Raw genomic sequence first — 14,969 nt, 5'->3', positions numbered from 1 at the left:
GGACCAGACAAACAAACAAATACAAAACCACAAACCCAAAAACTAACTCTGCAAACAATACTGTCAGCACCTCATCTTAATAATGGTGGACAAGATTAACAAGAATTGGAGTCAAAACAAGCCATCATCCGTGGAGCGAAATCCCCGCACATTAAGCCTGCACAAGATAACATAGGACATGAAACACAACTCACAAAACCATTTGCAATAAACGGCAAACCCCTCGAAAAACGTGAATATTAATGACTCCCACCAACCACGACACGTGGTTGTGTAAGATGAACACCTGTCGTACAAAATATCTAGTGGGGTCCATGTCGATTGCCAACGTAGAGAAAAGGACGCACAGGTAAGAGGGCAATTCTTATTTCATAGACTATTGAATAGTTTATGCGGCCTGACATGCAGGTATTTAACTTTTGCCCTCCCTCTCGAGGCTGCTATCTCGATGGGCGTGCTTTCACTGAAAGGGCGAAAGTTAAATGCCTGCATGTCAGGCCGCATTAACTATTCAATAGTCTATGAAATAGGAATTTCCAAAAGCGTCTCTCCCCTGGGCCATGTGAGCTTATTTTATGAACCATGACATCATTGGGATTCCATTGGCACTAGCTATGGCTCAACTCTTTTGACCTCATCGGAGTTTTCTACAACTCACAAAACCATCTGCAATAAACGATAAACCCCTCGAAAAACGTGAATATTAATGACTCCCACCAACCACGACGCGTGGTTGTGTAAGATGAACACCTGTCTTACAAAATATCTAGTGGGGTCCATGTCGATTGCCAACATAGAGAAAAAGACGCACAAGTAAGAGCATCTCTCCCCTGGGGCCATGTGAGCTTATTTTATGACCTTATTTTATGAACCATGACATCATTGGGATTCCATTGGTGTTAGAAAAAATCATGACAACGATTCTGCATGCAGAATAACTAAAAGAATCATTGTAAAAACTTAATGCCCAGGGATATGAATTACCTCCAGCCATTGGTGATGTTTTGATGCAGGCCACAGTGCACTTGCTTCTTCTTCATCACTCCAGCTTCAATCCAGGCAAAAAGAAAAGAATACAAAAAATTCTGAAGGCACTTCCAAGCTCTGCTATCTCAGCTAGATGGTGTGAAAAACTGAAGGGGATTGAGATAAGAGCTTGGGGACCAAACAGATGAGTTTATAGCTAAGCTTCCATCAAGCTTCTAATAGCTATGTGTTAGATGTCCCACAGATCAAGGCAGAGAAATCGAATAAAAGTAATGGACCACTTTAGTAGCTCCCAATAATAAATTTATTAATTGCAGTTGATTTTCTTAACTTAAGGAAACTACTGCAGTTGGTTTCCATAAGTTAAGGAAAGACTGCAATTTAAATTCCATAATTGTAGGCAGCAATTGTGCAAAATTAATGGAGCTTAACATTCTCCCACTTGGTCCATACTTCCAAACTTAATGTCTCAACTTAAAAACCATTGATAATCTGTATTAAGTAATAGATACATGAATCATGGCGATAAGTCCTCTAATGACGAGTATTATCTTCCATGTATTACTATGCATTTATTCTTATTAAAATTTATGTGGCAACAATATCTTAATGAATAAACCTTATGTTTATTCTTGGTCCTTCTTAAATGAATTTTCTCAAATCAACTTAAAGTGCACATAAATATGAGAAAAAACATCACAAAACTTAAGAATTTCATTAAAATAACATTGTCCATACAATGAGAAACTACATAAGGGAACCAAGTCCCATATTCAATACATGATCCTTGAATTTAAACGGTGGCATGCCTTTAGTCAAGGGATCAGCGATCATCAACTCAGTGCTGACGTGCTCAATGACCACTTTCTTTTCTTTAACACGTTCCCTTATAGCTAAATACTTAATGTCGATGTGTTTATTTCGACTCCCACTTTTATTGTTTTTAGCCATAAAAACAGCAGCTGAATTATCACAATATATTCTCAATGGCTTAGAGATAGAATCCATAATTCTAAGCCCAGAAATGAAACTCCTAAGCCATACACCATGTAAAGTAGCCTCAAAACAGTAGACGAACTCGGCTTCCATAGTGGAAGTGGCAATCAAGGTCTGCTTGGCACTCCTCCATGATACAGCTCCACCGGCCATCATAAAAATGTAACCTGATGTTGATTTGCGTGAATCAACACACCCAACAAAGTCAGAATTTGAGTAGCCAATTACTTCCAAGTTGTCCGTCCGTCTATACATAAGCATGTAGTCTTTGGTTCCTTGAAGGTACCTCATTACTCTCTTTGCAGCTCTCCAATGGTCTAAACCTGGATCACTCTGATATCGTCCCAACATTCCCACAACAAATGCAATGTCAGGTCTTGTGCAGACTTGAGCATACATTAGGCTTCCGACAGCAGAAGCATATGAAATGTTCTTCATTTGTTCCCTTTCAAAGTGGTTCTTCGGGCATTGGTTCAAATTGAACCTATCACCCTTCACAATGGGAGCTAAACTTGGTGAACAATCCTTCATCCGAAATCTCTCTAAAATTTTATTAATATAGGTTTCCTGTGACAGACCCAAGATGCCTCGAAATCTGTCTCTATGGATCTTAATGCCAATGACATAAGATGCCTCACCCATATCCTTCATATCAAAATTTTTAGAGAGGAATTTTTTCACCTCATGTAGCAAACCCTTATCATTGGTTGCTAGCAAAAGGTCATCCACATATAAAACAAGAAAACAAATTTTACTCCCACTAACTTTCAGGTATATACATTGATCCATAATGTTTTCTACAAAACCAAAAGAAGAAATTACATTATGGAATTTCAAATACCATTGGCGGGATGCTTGTTTTAAACCATATAATGACTTCTTGAGCTTGCAAACCAATTTCTCACCATCACTAGAGGGGAATCCTTCAGGCTGTTTCATGTAAACCTCCTCCTCTAGATCTCCATTAAGAAAAGTCGTTTTCACATCCATTTGATGCAACTCCAACTCAAAATGGGCTACTAATGCCATAATAACGTGCAAGGAATCTTTCTTAGATACAGGAGAAAAAGTCTCCGTGTAGTCGATTCCTTCTTTCTGAGTGAATCCCTTAGCAACAAGTCTTGCCTTGTATCTCTCAATGTTGCCCAATGAGTCTTTCTTTGTCTTAAAGACCCATTTACATCCAATCGCTTTTGCACCATCAGGCAACTCAACAAGATCCCAGACTTCGTTACTCTTTATGGAATTCATCTCTTCCTTCATGGCATTGTACCATAATTCTGATTCTTTGCAACTCATGGCTTGTGAAAAGGACTCGGGATCATTTTCGGCTCGAATGTTGTAGTCAGATTCTTGTAGATACACAACATAATCATTAGGAATTGCTGATCTCTTAGGTCTAGTAGATCTTCTTAATGTTGTACCATCATCTTTCTGAGAAGTATGTGGTTCAACTTGTTGTTCAAAAGTTCCTTGCAACTCTTGAACTCCTTGATCTACTGGAATATCGTCAGCAGCTTGTGGAACTTCAACAATTAGTTGTTCAACACTAGTTTGTACTTGAGGGGTGCTATGAACAATAACCAATCTATCACTTGAAGTGGAAGGTTGAGATTCTGAATGATCCTTCTCAGAAACTATGTTTCTAGTTTGATCGCTCCCACTGATCAAGTCATTTTCAAGAAACTTTGCATTTCTTGATTCCACAATCCTAGTGCTGTGAGATGGACAATAAAATCTGTAACCTTTAGACCTTTCAGCATATCCAATGAAATACCCACTAATGGTCCTTGGGTGTAGCTTCTTCTCTTGTGGATTATAAATTCTCACTTCAGACGGGCATCCCCAAACGCGCATATGTCACAAACTCGGTTTCCAACCTTTCCATAATTCAAATGGCGTTTTAGGAACCACCTTGGTTGGAACTCGGTTTAATATATACACTGACGTCTTAAGTGCTTCAGTCCACAAGGATTTAGGAAGATTGGAGCTGCTAAGCATACTCCGCACCATGTCCAATAATGTTCGATTTCTTCTTTCTGCTACACCATTCTGGTCGGGTGAACCAGGCATGGTGTATTGGGCAACAATCCCATGCTCTTGAAGAAATTTAGCAAATGGCCTAGGCGCTTGTCCATCTTCTGTGTATCTACCATAATATTCTCCACATCTATCTGATCTCACGATCTTAATTTGCTTGCCGCATTGTTTCTCTACTTCAGCCTTAAAGATCTTAAAGGCATCTAATACTTCGCTCTTTTTATGAAGCATGTAGAGATACATATATCGTGAGTAATCATCTATAAAGGAGATGAAGTATCTCTGACCATGTGAGTCCATGTCTAGGCTACATATATCAGTATGTATGATCTCTAATATGTCCGAACTCCCTTTGGCACCTTTCTTTGACTTGTTGGTCTGCTTTCCCTTTATGCAGTCCACACAAGTCTCAAAATCAGTAAAATCTAGAGTATCAAGTATTCCTTCATTTACCAATCTTTTAATTCTATTTATGGAGATATGACCTAGTCTCCGGTGCCATAATTTAGAGGAATCTTCATTAATAACACATCTTTTAGTGCCAGTGTGAACATGCATTGAATCATAAGTGACATTGTTTTGTAAATTAATGCAGTAAAGACCATTAGACAAAATACCATTCCCAACATAATCAGATTTATAGAATAGACTGAAAGATTTTTCTGAAAAGTTTAAGGAATATCCAAAAGGTACAAGCCTTGAAACTGAAATCAAGTTTCTAGAAAAACTTGGAACATAAAAGGTCTTTTCTAATTCCAAAACAAAGCCACTACTTAAAGTTAAATAACATGTTCCTATAGCTTCCACATGCGAGCCCATCTTGTTTCCTAATAAGATGCTTTGCTCACTTCCCACTGGCTTCCTTAGGTTTTTCAAACCTTGCAAGGAATTCGAAATGTGAATTGTTGATCTAGAATCAATCCACCATGTGTTAATATTAACGTTAACCATATTAGATTCATAACAAACAAACGAGATTACTTCCTTAAGTTCGGGAATATCACAACGAATTTCAGAGAAATTTGCAGGTTGTACTACTGCATTAAAAAATCACATGCTTATGTTAAAATTGAGGCTTAATAAACTTTCATGTTTTACCAATGTAAATCATGCTAAAAAAATTGAATCAAATGACATAAAAATTGCCTATGGGCTAAATTTTCAATTCAAACAGATTCAATAAAACTTTATGATAAAACTTATTAATTCATAACTCCTGTGGGTAGGTTATGAAATTTTATCCTAATTAATTACATGAATATAATAAAAATTCCTGTGGGATAAAATTTATTATATTCAGTGTAATTAATTACAATTTAATGTCTAAATAATCTTTATGTGATCTAACCAATCAAAATATATAATTTTATTTAATTAAATATGTTGTGGCTATTCTCTAATTAATTAAAATTATATGGATCACTAGACATTATTTTGTTGCATAAACAAAACTTAAGCAGAGAGGAAAAATAATGTTTACTGAAAGGAGTAAGTCAAAATGACATTTTAAATAAACTCCATATAACTCTAGCAAAATCAAAATTGAGGTTAAAGCAGTCAGCATTGCCGCAAATACTACAAATTGCATTTGAGTTCAAAATAAAGATTCTCACAATTCGGAGTTATTTTCTTCAAGTAATACTTCAAAGGTAATCCCTATATTCATTTCCCCTAATATTTTATAAAATGAATACAAAAACCTCATATTTAAACTCCAGCCTCCACAATTATATATAACTTCAAAACAATAAAATAATTTATACCCATAAGAATTCAATTCTCACATCATCATCTATTTTCTTTAAATAATTTGCAAAAACTACAAATTTGAAATATTCAAAACAAAAGACTAAACCATTTCAAATTTTCAAATATTGAAATATTAAAATATTTAAGAATGCATAAACAACGATGTGGGTATGTTAGTCATCATATCCCTATACATTAACTCTGCAAACATTCTTAAACTCAAATACCTTTTCACGAATTTTCCATAGATCATCGCTATATCAATGTTCATATATGTTCGCATGAGAAGAATATCCACTCTTCTCATGTTTGTTTTGAAGGTATATTCTCTATTCGTTTCAGGCATGCATCCGAAATTAATCTTCAGTGAGTTGAGCTCGGCTGCATATTAAATCTGGGATACTAGTTTGAACAAATGTTTGCATATGTGACCAAAGACAATGTTTAGTTATGAACAGAAGTCACCAAGTGAACAGAGAAAGAGGCGTTAGATCAATCAAGCTATCTATGGCCATTCACTCTACCCTGTTACGGCTGGATAGATTAAATTAAAATAGCTTCTCAACTGTATTATGAGAGACATTAAAAAGGAAAAATAAAATATTGAACCAGATCATAGCCTACCTTAAGATACGGTCAAAATGTTTGTTCTTTTATCCAAACTGCCTGACTTTAAACTTAACAGAAATCATAACAGATTTCTTATACAAATATGGGCAAATTCGAATAGCATTGTTGAAACCTGATATATTTTATGATGAACAAAAAAAATAGCAACCTGGCTCATCTCCTCAGATACAGGACTTGGACAATACATTTTCTCTCAAAACGCACCACAATGCTCTTCTTTTTCTTTTTTTTTATTAAAAAAAAAAAGAAAAAAAAACCTTTCTTCAAAGCTCCACAATCTTCCAAGGTTTCGAATAGCCTTTTAAAACCTTATAAATCAACTTTTCAAATAACGTTAAAGCCTTTTAAAAAACTCAAAATTTTCATTTTCAAACTTGCCCATGGATTGATTCACGACTACTGTTTATGGTGGGTTTCCCTTCGTATGCAGTTTTGACTTTGGCTACGGATACAACTACAACGTAGTTTTGACTTGACCTTGAAGATAAATGGGTCTTTAAATTTCAGAAGAGCCCTTAAATTTCATGCGAGCCTAAACTCCAAAATTATTACTCAAAACAATCCTAGCTACAACTTCTAACCGTAATGGTAGTTTTATTGCTCAGAACTATACTGACCACCGGGTTTCTCTCGTTATACCATCACCATAGGCATCAAAACAGAGATTGATGTTACCAAAGAGACAATGCTATATACATATCCTTGCTTTTAGAAATTGGTATCATGCAATGCTGAGCCTTTAGTTCTTCTACATAATAAAACCACAGATACCCTTAACTTCGATATTTTCGAAGATTCGAACTCCATGGCCCAGCGGAAACTCCAGATAAAAACCAAAAACTCAACTATCATGCGAATCACATTAAGCTTACTATGTATACTTCAATGCCAAACTTTGAGCTTAAAAAAATGGAGAAGCTCAATTACAGTCTTTACAAAGCCATAGACCTCGGATAAACATATGTTCATGCAAAATTCAACTATCGACACGGCTGACAAAACTCATTAACTTAAATCCCGCAAAGACTTGGATAAGATGGAGTGGAGGGCATGCCAGTCAAACAAATGGAAATGAAAACAATAACGCATGCATGACATAGTTTCTTGGCCAACACACAGCAAGGCAGAGATAAAAGGGCTCCGATACTAAATGTTAGAAAAAATCATGACAACGATTCTGCATGCCGAATAACTGAAAGAATCGTTGTAAAAACTTAATGCCCAGGGATACGAATTACCTCCAGCCATTGGTGATGTTTTGATGCAGGCCACAGTCCACTTGCTTCTTCTTCAGCACTCCAGCTTCAATCCAGGCAAAAAGAAAAGAATACAAAAAATTCTGAAGGCACTTCCAAGCTCTGCTATCTTAGCTAGATGGTGTGAAAAACTGAAGGGGATTGAGATAAGAGCTTGGGGACCAAACAGATGAGTTTATAGCTAAGCTTCCATCAAGCTTCTAATAGCTATGTGTTAGATGTCCCACAGATCAAGGCAGAGAACTCGAATAAAAGTAATGGACCACTTTAGTAGCTCCCAATAATAAATTTAGTAATTGCAGTTGATTTTCTTAACTTAAGGAAACTACTGCAGTTGGTTTCCATAAGTTAAGGAAAGACTACAATTTAAATTCCATAATTGTAGGCAGCAATTGTGCAAAATTAACGGAGCTTAACAATTGGCACTAGCTATGGCTCAACTCTTTCGACCTCATCGGAGTTTTCTAATGAGGCAGAGGAATCGTTGGAGGGTAAAAAATAGTTGGAATTTGGATAAAAAATTTCAAAAATCTTGTAGAAACTTTGTTTGTATCGTGTTTTAAATGGTGAAAATGGATTCAACACCATCAAATACTTCTAAAATACCTCAAATTTTAAATTTTAATAAATATAAATTAGATTTACAAAAATACTTACTAAATTTTCTCTAAATATTACTAAAATTTTCATAACTTTCATGGCAACTCGTCCACCTTGTTAAACTATGCCGACCTCATCTAACAACTATGCGGACCTCATCTAACTACCCGGTCCGCTTGAATTGCGTTCATCGGTTCGTGTGTTATATATCTCTTGCAACCCAAACATTTAATTGGTCCCACTCTTATTTTAGAAAATTTAAGGGTTGAATTTTATTATGGTATATCCCAATCAATGGAGTTTTTATACACTCGCTATTATACACCGGTTTAAAGTTGAATATAAGTTATGGAAATTTGAAGGAGATATATGGCTCCAAAGGTGCCTTTGAGGTAAATCAGATGGGAAAAATGCATTATCATGAAAGGTGATTCAATGAAGTTGATCCTCATTATGTCTAGATTAAAAAAGGAAGCACATGAGAAATGGTAAGTATTATGTACTAAGTAGTAAAGTATTGGTATATATTATTAACGGTTTTTCATTTTATTTGGATTAAATGGGAAAGAAAATAGGAAATAAAACTAGATTAAAATAGGAAGCAACGGGAAATGAGAAGCATTATGCACTAGTATCCTGCATTAAGTGGTAAATGATTGGTATGAATCATATATATCAAGGAATTTAGAAATAATACATGTTTAAATTTAAAGTATAGAAAATATTATTTTGATTACAAATTCTAATGAGTTTGTGTGAATGGTAGGTATATTAATGTAATATGTAGAAAGAAAATATTATTTTGATTACACATTTTAATGAGTTTATGTGATGTGAATGGTAGGTTTTTCTCATTAAAAGAATATGAGACAAGATAGCATATTGATTTATGAGTTTATATGGATGGTACATTTTTTTATTTAAAAAATTTGGAGCAAAGATATCATATTTATTTTGATTGTAGATGTTTTTTTCCAGTTTATATTCATTGAAATTCTAATATCCAATAACCATAGAATAAAATTAATTATTAATTTTAGTTCATATTGTTTGAACATGTAGATTCTTAGCTGTGAATATATTTTATGATTATATGAAAATATAACACATATTTATTTTGAATGTTCATTATTTATATGATTATATGGAGAAAATATAACACATATTTATTTTGATTACAAATTATTTTAAACTCATGTTCATTGAAATTTGGACATTCATAGAATATAGAACAAATCAATTATTTAATTTTTCTCTATATGAATTAAATATAATTATACATATATGTTCATTCTTTATTTCGATATGAAGGTGATTTTTATTCTATTAGTGGTTAATATGGAGTTGAAATGTGCCCGTTTTAAAATGAAAATAAAAATATTTTCTAAATAAAAATAACAATGTTGTACTAAAAGACAAAAATGAATATACATATTGTTGCTGATTGATGATATTAAAACCCAGATTAAAAAAGACGTGGTAAAAATATTTTGCTCTTACTCTTAGTCATAAATAAAGTCATTGTTAAGTAACATAATTTGATATTAGTTATAAAGAGAGATAAAATAGGTTAGTTTAATTGATTGTGTTCCCATCTAAATATATTAGTTTAATTGGTTGAGTTCCCATCATTGAATTTATTAGTTTAATGGGTCGAGTTCCCATAGTTAAAACATTTTTGCTATTGAGAAGACAATTTGTGGTTAAGCTTGTAGGATCTCTTGAGATAGAACTGCCTGGTACAAATATTTTGAGGATAAAGTTCAATGAACCACATATATATATATATATATATATATATATATATATATGTTGTGGTTGTGGTTCACAAACACCTTAGTCAAGGGGTGGTCACTACGTCCATGGGAAAATCTGAGCTGATCAACCCTGAAGGAATCTAGCCTCGCGGCCCACTAGCAAGGCACTCATTTTGACCAGCTGAGCTAACCCTTGGGCCTATATATATCTATATATATATGAAAGAGTAAAAAATAAAATATTTCAATGTTGATCAAATAAAATATTCAAAGGAAAAAGTAATTGAAAGTAAAGAAAACAATTCTTAATAAAAAATAGATATGCAATCCATTCAATTATTAATATAAAATTTGTTTATGAAATTTTAAAAATATTAATAATACATAAAAAAAATGTGAATTATAAATAAGATATTTATATTGATGTGTATATAAAAATATATTAGTAAGAAATAAAAACAATTTAATAAAAACAATTTCCATGTCCATATTTTGTAAGACATTTTTGTAAGACATTTCAATGTGATATATATATATATATATATATATATATATATATATATATATAATTTTTTTTTGTATATATTATATAAACTAATTGAAAAAGTTTTTATGATAAAAGCATTTCAAATAATTTCACTATTTTATATTTTGGATCCTTTCAAGGTATAAGAAATTAAAAAAAACTATTTTTATTGTTTCAAGTAGTTTACTATTCTACATTTTGACCCCTTTTGAGGTATATTATATGATTAAAAAAAATAAGGTAACTATGTATGCACTATATAAAGTAATTGAAAAACTAAATTTTATGATAAAATCAATTCAAGTAATTTCAATAATATATATGTTGGCTTCTTTTTGGGTATATTTTGTGATTAATTTTGAAATAAAGCAAATATTTGTTGGAATTGAAAATTTAAATGTCATGTCTCCCCATAATATCAAAAATAAAAATAAAATTTAAATATCAGACCCACGACGATAAACTATATAACATTGTTTGTATACATGTACTTTTGTATATCACATTTAAATGTATCACATTACCACATATGAATCACTACTCCACTACGAACTCATTAACTATGGCATTGAATGGTTCTGTACACAGTTTAGAGTTTTTATTGTTAATCTACAGTAATTTCATTTAATTGATACAACTCCTCTATCCTCTCGAGCTTTCGCGGGAGCATATCTCGTGATTCTCTCCAACTGCTCACTAGTTGTCCTCCACTCCTCAGCTACTCCACTCCATCGACGGCTATGCGTGTTCGATTTCATCCAACAACATATTCTTTCTCTCATAGGTTTGACTCCTCTTTGGTGAGGGTTTATTGTTCAGTTAACATTTCAGTGCGTGGTTTGGCCTTGCAGTGACATGCTGACTCCATGGATTCATTGCAAGTTTCCCTGTGTTATGCTTCTACAGCTAAAGAATGGTTTGATGACTCTCTCTTCTGTAGCTTTCTCCCGTTGCATGTCGTGATAGGTATTACTTTCTATAGTAGAGTTTAGGCTTCTGTGATCCATATCAAGTTTACAAAAAAAAAATTGGCAATCCATATCAAGAAGGTATTACCTTCTTTCAATCATGCTTTACCCTTGTGAACAGTTATTTCATGATTTGGCTATGAGGGTAACTTTTTTTGTTGTTCTTGTTTGTTTCAATTCAGATCCCTCCAGAGGCACCCTAGCACTCAAGCTGGTCTTACAAGGTGCCTCTTCCAGAAATTTGTCATGGCTTTTGATCTGGCCAAAGGCTGTTCTTCCGGTATGTGAAAGGAATCTTCTCTTCCTCTGTAGCATATAGGCGACAAAATGTAAATGGAGATGGTTATGGATTTTATGTTAAGTTTTGGACTCTTTCTGAGCACTCTACTGTTGGGGATTTTTCTGGTAAAATCCCAAAAGCAAACAATTCAAACACACAGAGGCAATGCTCTGTTTCCTTTACTCCAGGATCTTTTGTGCACAGGGAAGCTTTAAAAATTTATCTGAGAACAGAGTATTACATCACCATAAAATTCTTGTATTCATTAAAATAAAATTGCCAGATACATATTCATCCTCTTAGCTGAGAGGGATTTACACAAGAACTTTCACCAAAACAAAATACGCTGTCTCTCTTTTACAAAAATGATTTTTACACTGTTGTGTAAAATCTTCATACACTTTTACTGCTGTAAAAGAAGCTTTTACATTTACTGCTGAAGAATAAAAATTTACATAAATTTACTGCTGTAAAACAATTTCATTATACACACATGCATATTACAAAACTTCCAGCACATAAAGCATTACATGATTTGCTCTTGTTTCACCTTCGCATTGCTGTGCGATTTCACCATTGCATTACAAACGATCAACACCACAAAAACAAAACATTACAAAATACAAAGATGCATATCTTTGCACTGCTGTGCATACACCCTCTGGTTTCTTTTCGCTGCAGCGCACCACTTGTTTCACCTCCTCCCGTGTGCAATACAATACCATACCATACCAAGTCAATGCATACACAAAACATATATTTTTATGTGTTAGCAAAACAAATTTAATATTACGTGTCGTATGCAAAACTTTAAAAATTTCACCTAAAACTATGACCAAGCATTAAATGCATTAATTAGAAGCTGACGGTAAGAGTAAGATTAACGTTCTGGCAGGTTGGAGTGAGTCCACATGCGTTGACCCGATCGGACGCAATTCGCACACCAACCTCACACAACTCAAATGACATTTAACGTCCGGGGAGATGGTGGTTTCATGGTTGTACACTGGACGTGTGTCTCATGCTGATTGTGTCGGAGCCCTCCTCACGGAAACGACCTTTTGAGAATGGTGGTGCGGGGAAGTCTGGGTGGTTTTGCCAAACCACGCTGCAGTAAATGCGGTTGAAATTAATATTTCAACACTCCCCTTTAATTTCAACTGCTGGACATTCGGTCATACCCAGACACTTCCTCAAAAATTCAAAGCTTTTCTGATCCAATGGCTTTGTTAAGATGTCTGCTACCTGTTCTTGAGTCCTGCAATGTTCTAGGACAATTTCTCCATTGTTCACCAATTCTCTGATGTAGTGAAACCTTGTATCAATGTGTTTTGTTCTCTTATGAAACACTGAATTCTTTGACAATGCAATAGCTGAGCTATTGTCACAAAAAATCACTGTCGCTTTTGCCTGCTCTTGGCCTAAGCTTCTCAACATCCTTCTCATCCAAACTGCCTGACATGCTGTTGCTGTCGCTACCACATATTCAGCCTCTGTTGTAGATAATGCTACAATGGACTGCTTCTTAGAAGCCCATGAAATGGCTCCTGAACCCATGTGAAAAATATAACCAGAAGTGCTTTTCCGATCATCTACACTTCCAGCCCAATCGCTATCAGTGTATCCAACCAAATCTGAATGTTCTGAGGCATGATATAAAATTCCAAACATTTTGGTACCTTTGACATACCTCAAAATTCTCTTTGTTGCCTGCCAATGTGCCTCCTTTGGCCTCTCCATGAATCTGGAAATTAAACTAACAGCCAACATAATGTCAGGCCTAGTTGCTGTTAAATACATAAGGCTGCCAACAATACTCTTGTACAAACTAGGATCAAAATCCTTGTTGATGTCCTCTCTGCTGAGTTTTAATCCCATTACTGTGGGAGTGATCGCTGCTTTTCATTCTTGCATGTTAAATGTGCCCAATACTTGATTTACATATCTTGCTTGTGAGATAAAAATTCCTTTTTCATTTTGATCTACTTCTATGCCTAAGAAGTATCTCAACAAACCCATGTCAGTCATTTCAAATTCATCCTTCATGACTGATTTAAAATTCTCAATGAGCTGATCATCATTACCTGTGAAAATAACATCATCAACATATAAGACAACAATCAAAATTTTACCATCCTTTTCCTTGATGTAGACTGTGGGTTCTCCTTCACATTTGTCAAATTCATTGTCCAATAGATATGAATCTATCCTGCTGTACCATGCTCTTGGCGCTTGCTTCAACCCATAAAGAGCTTTCTTCAATTTGCACACTTTGTGCTCTTCTCCTTTCTTCTCATATCCGAGAGGCTGTTCCACATAAACCTCTTCCATTAACACTCCATTTAGGAATGTTGATTTCACATCCATTTGGTAGACTTTCCATTTGTTTTGAGCTGCTATGGACAGCACTGCTCTCACTGTTTCCATTCTTGCAACCGGTGCGAAAGTCTCCTCATAGTCTCTCCCATATTGCTGCTTGTACCCTTTGACAACCAGCCTTGCCTTATGTCTTTCTATTTTACCTTCAGCATTGCTCTTGGTATTGTAAACCCATTTAACTCCTATGACCTCTTTACCTTTTGGTAGCTCTACCAAATCCCATGTTTTGTTTCTCTCTATGGCATTCATCTCCTCATCCATAGCTTCTATCCATTTCTTATCTTTAATTGCATCTTCGAAATGAATAGGATCATCAACATGACAATACAAGGCAAATAAGGAATTCATTCCTTCATCATAAATTTCACTTAAATTTCTAAACTTTGTACCTCTTTCATTTGGTGTGCAAGTGCTTGAAGATGCACTTGAATTTCCTCCTTGTGGTGTGCTTGGAGAAGCACTCTCGTTGATCCTCAATGGTGTACCTTGTTGTTCTTGTGTTGGTGCTGCTGTTTGGGGATTCATTTCAGCCACCTCCTCTTCATCCTCATCATGAGACAAACAGTTTTTAACATTCACTGTTTTCTCTATGCTTCCATCCCAAGCTTCTTCCTCAATGAATTGAACATCCCTGCTTACAAAAAATTTCTTGGTAGATGGGATATACAGCCTGTAGGCTTTGGATTCATCACTATATCCAACAAGGATACATTTCTCCCCTTTACTGTCCAACTTCTTCCTTAGCTTATCTGGAATGTGTGCATAGGCCACACATCCAAAAACTCTCATGTGGGTGACTCC

The sequence above is a fragment of the Pinus tabuliformis genome, chromosome 7 (assembly GCF_031772625.1).
Source record: "Pinus tabuliformis cultivar Carrire ecotype Pingquan chromosome 7, CPIR1, whole genome shotgun sequence".
In the NCBI taxonomy this organism is placed as follows: Eukaryota; Viridiplantae; Streptophyta; class Pinopsida; order Pinales; family Pinaceae; genus Pinus; species Pinus tabuliformis.
The sequence above is the reverse complement of the archived record's forward strand: the minus strand, read 5'-3'. Positions refer to the sequence as shown.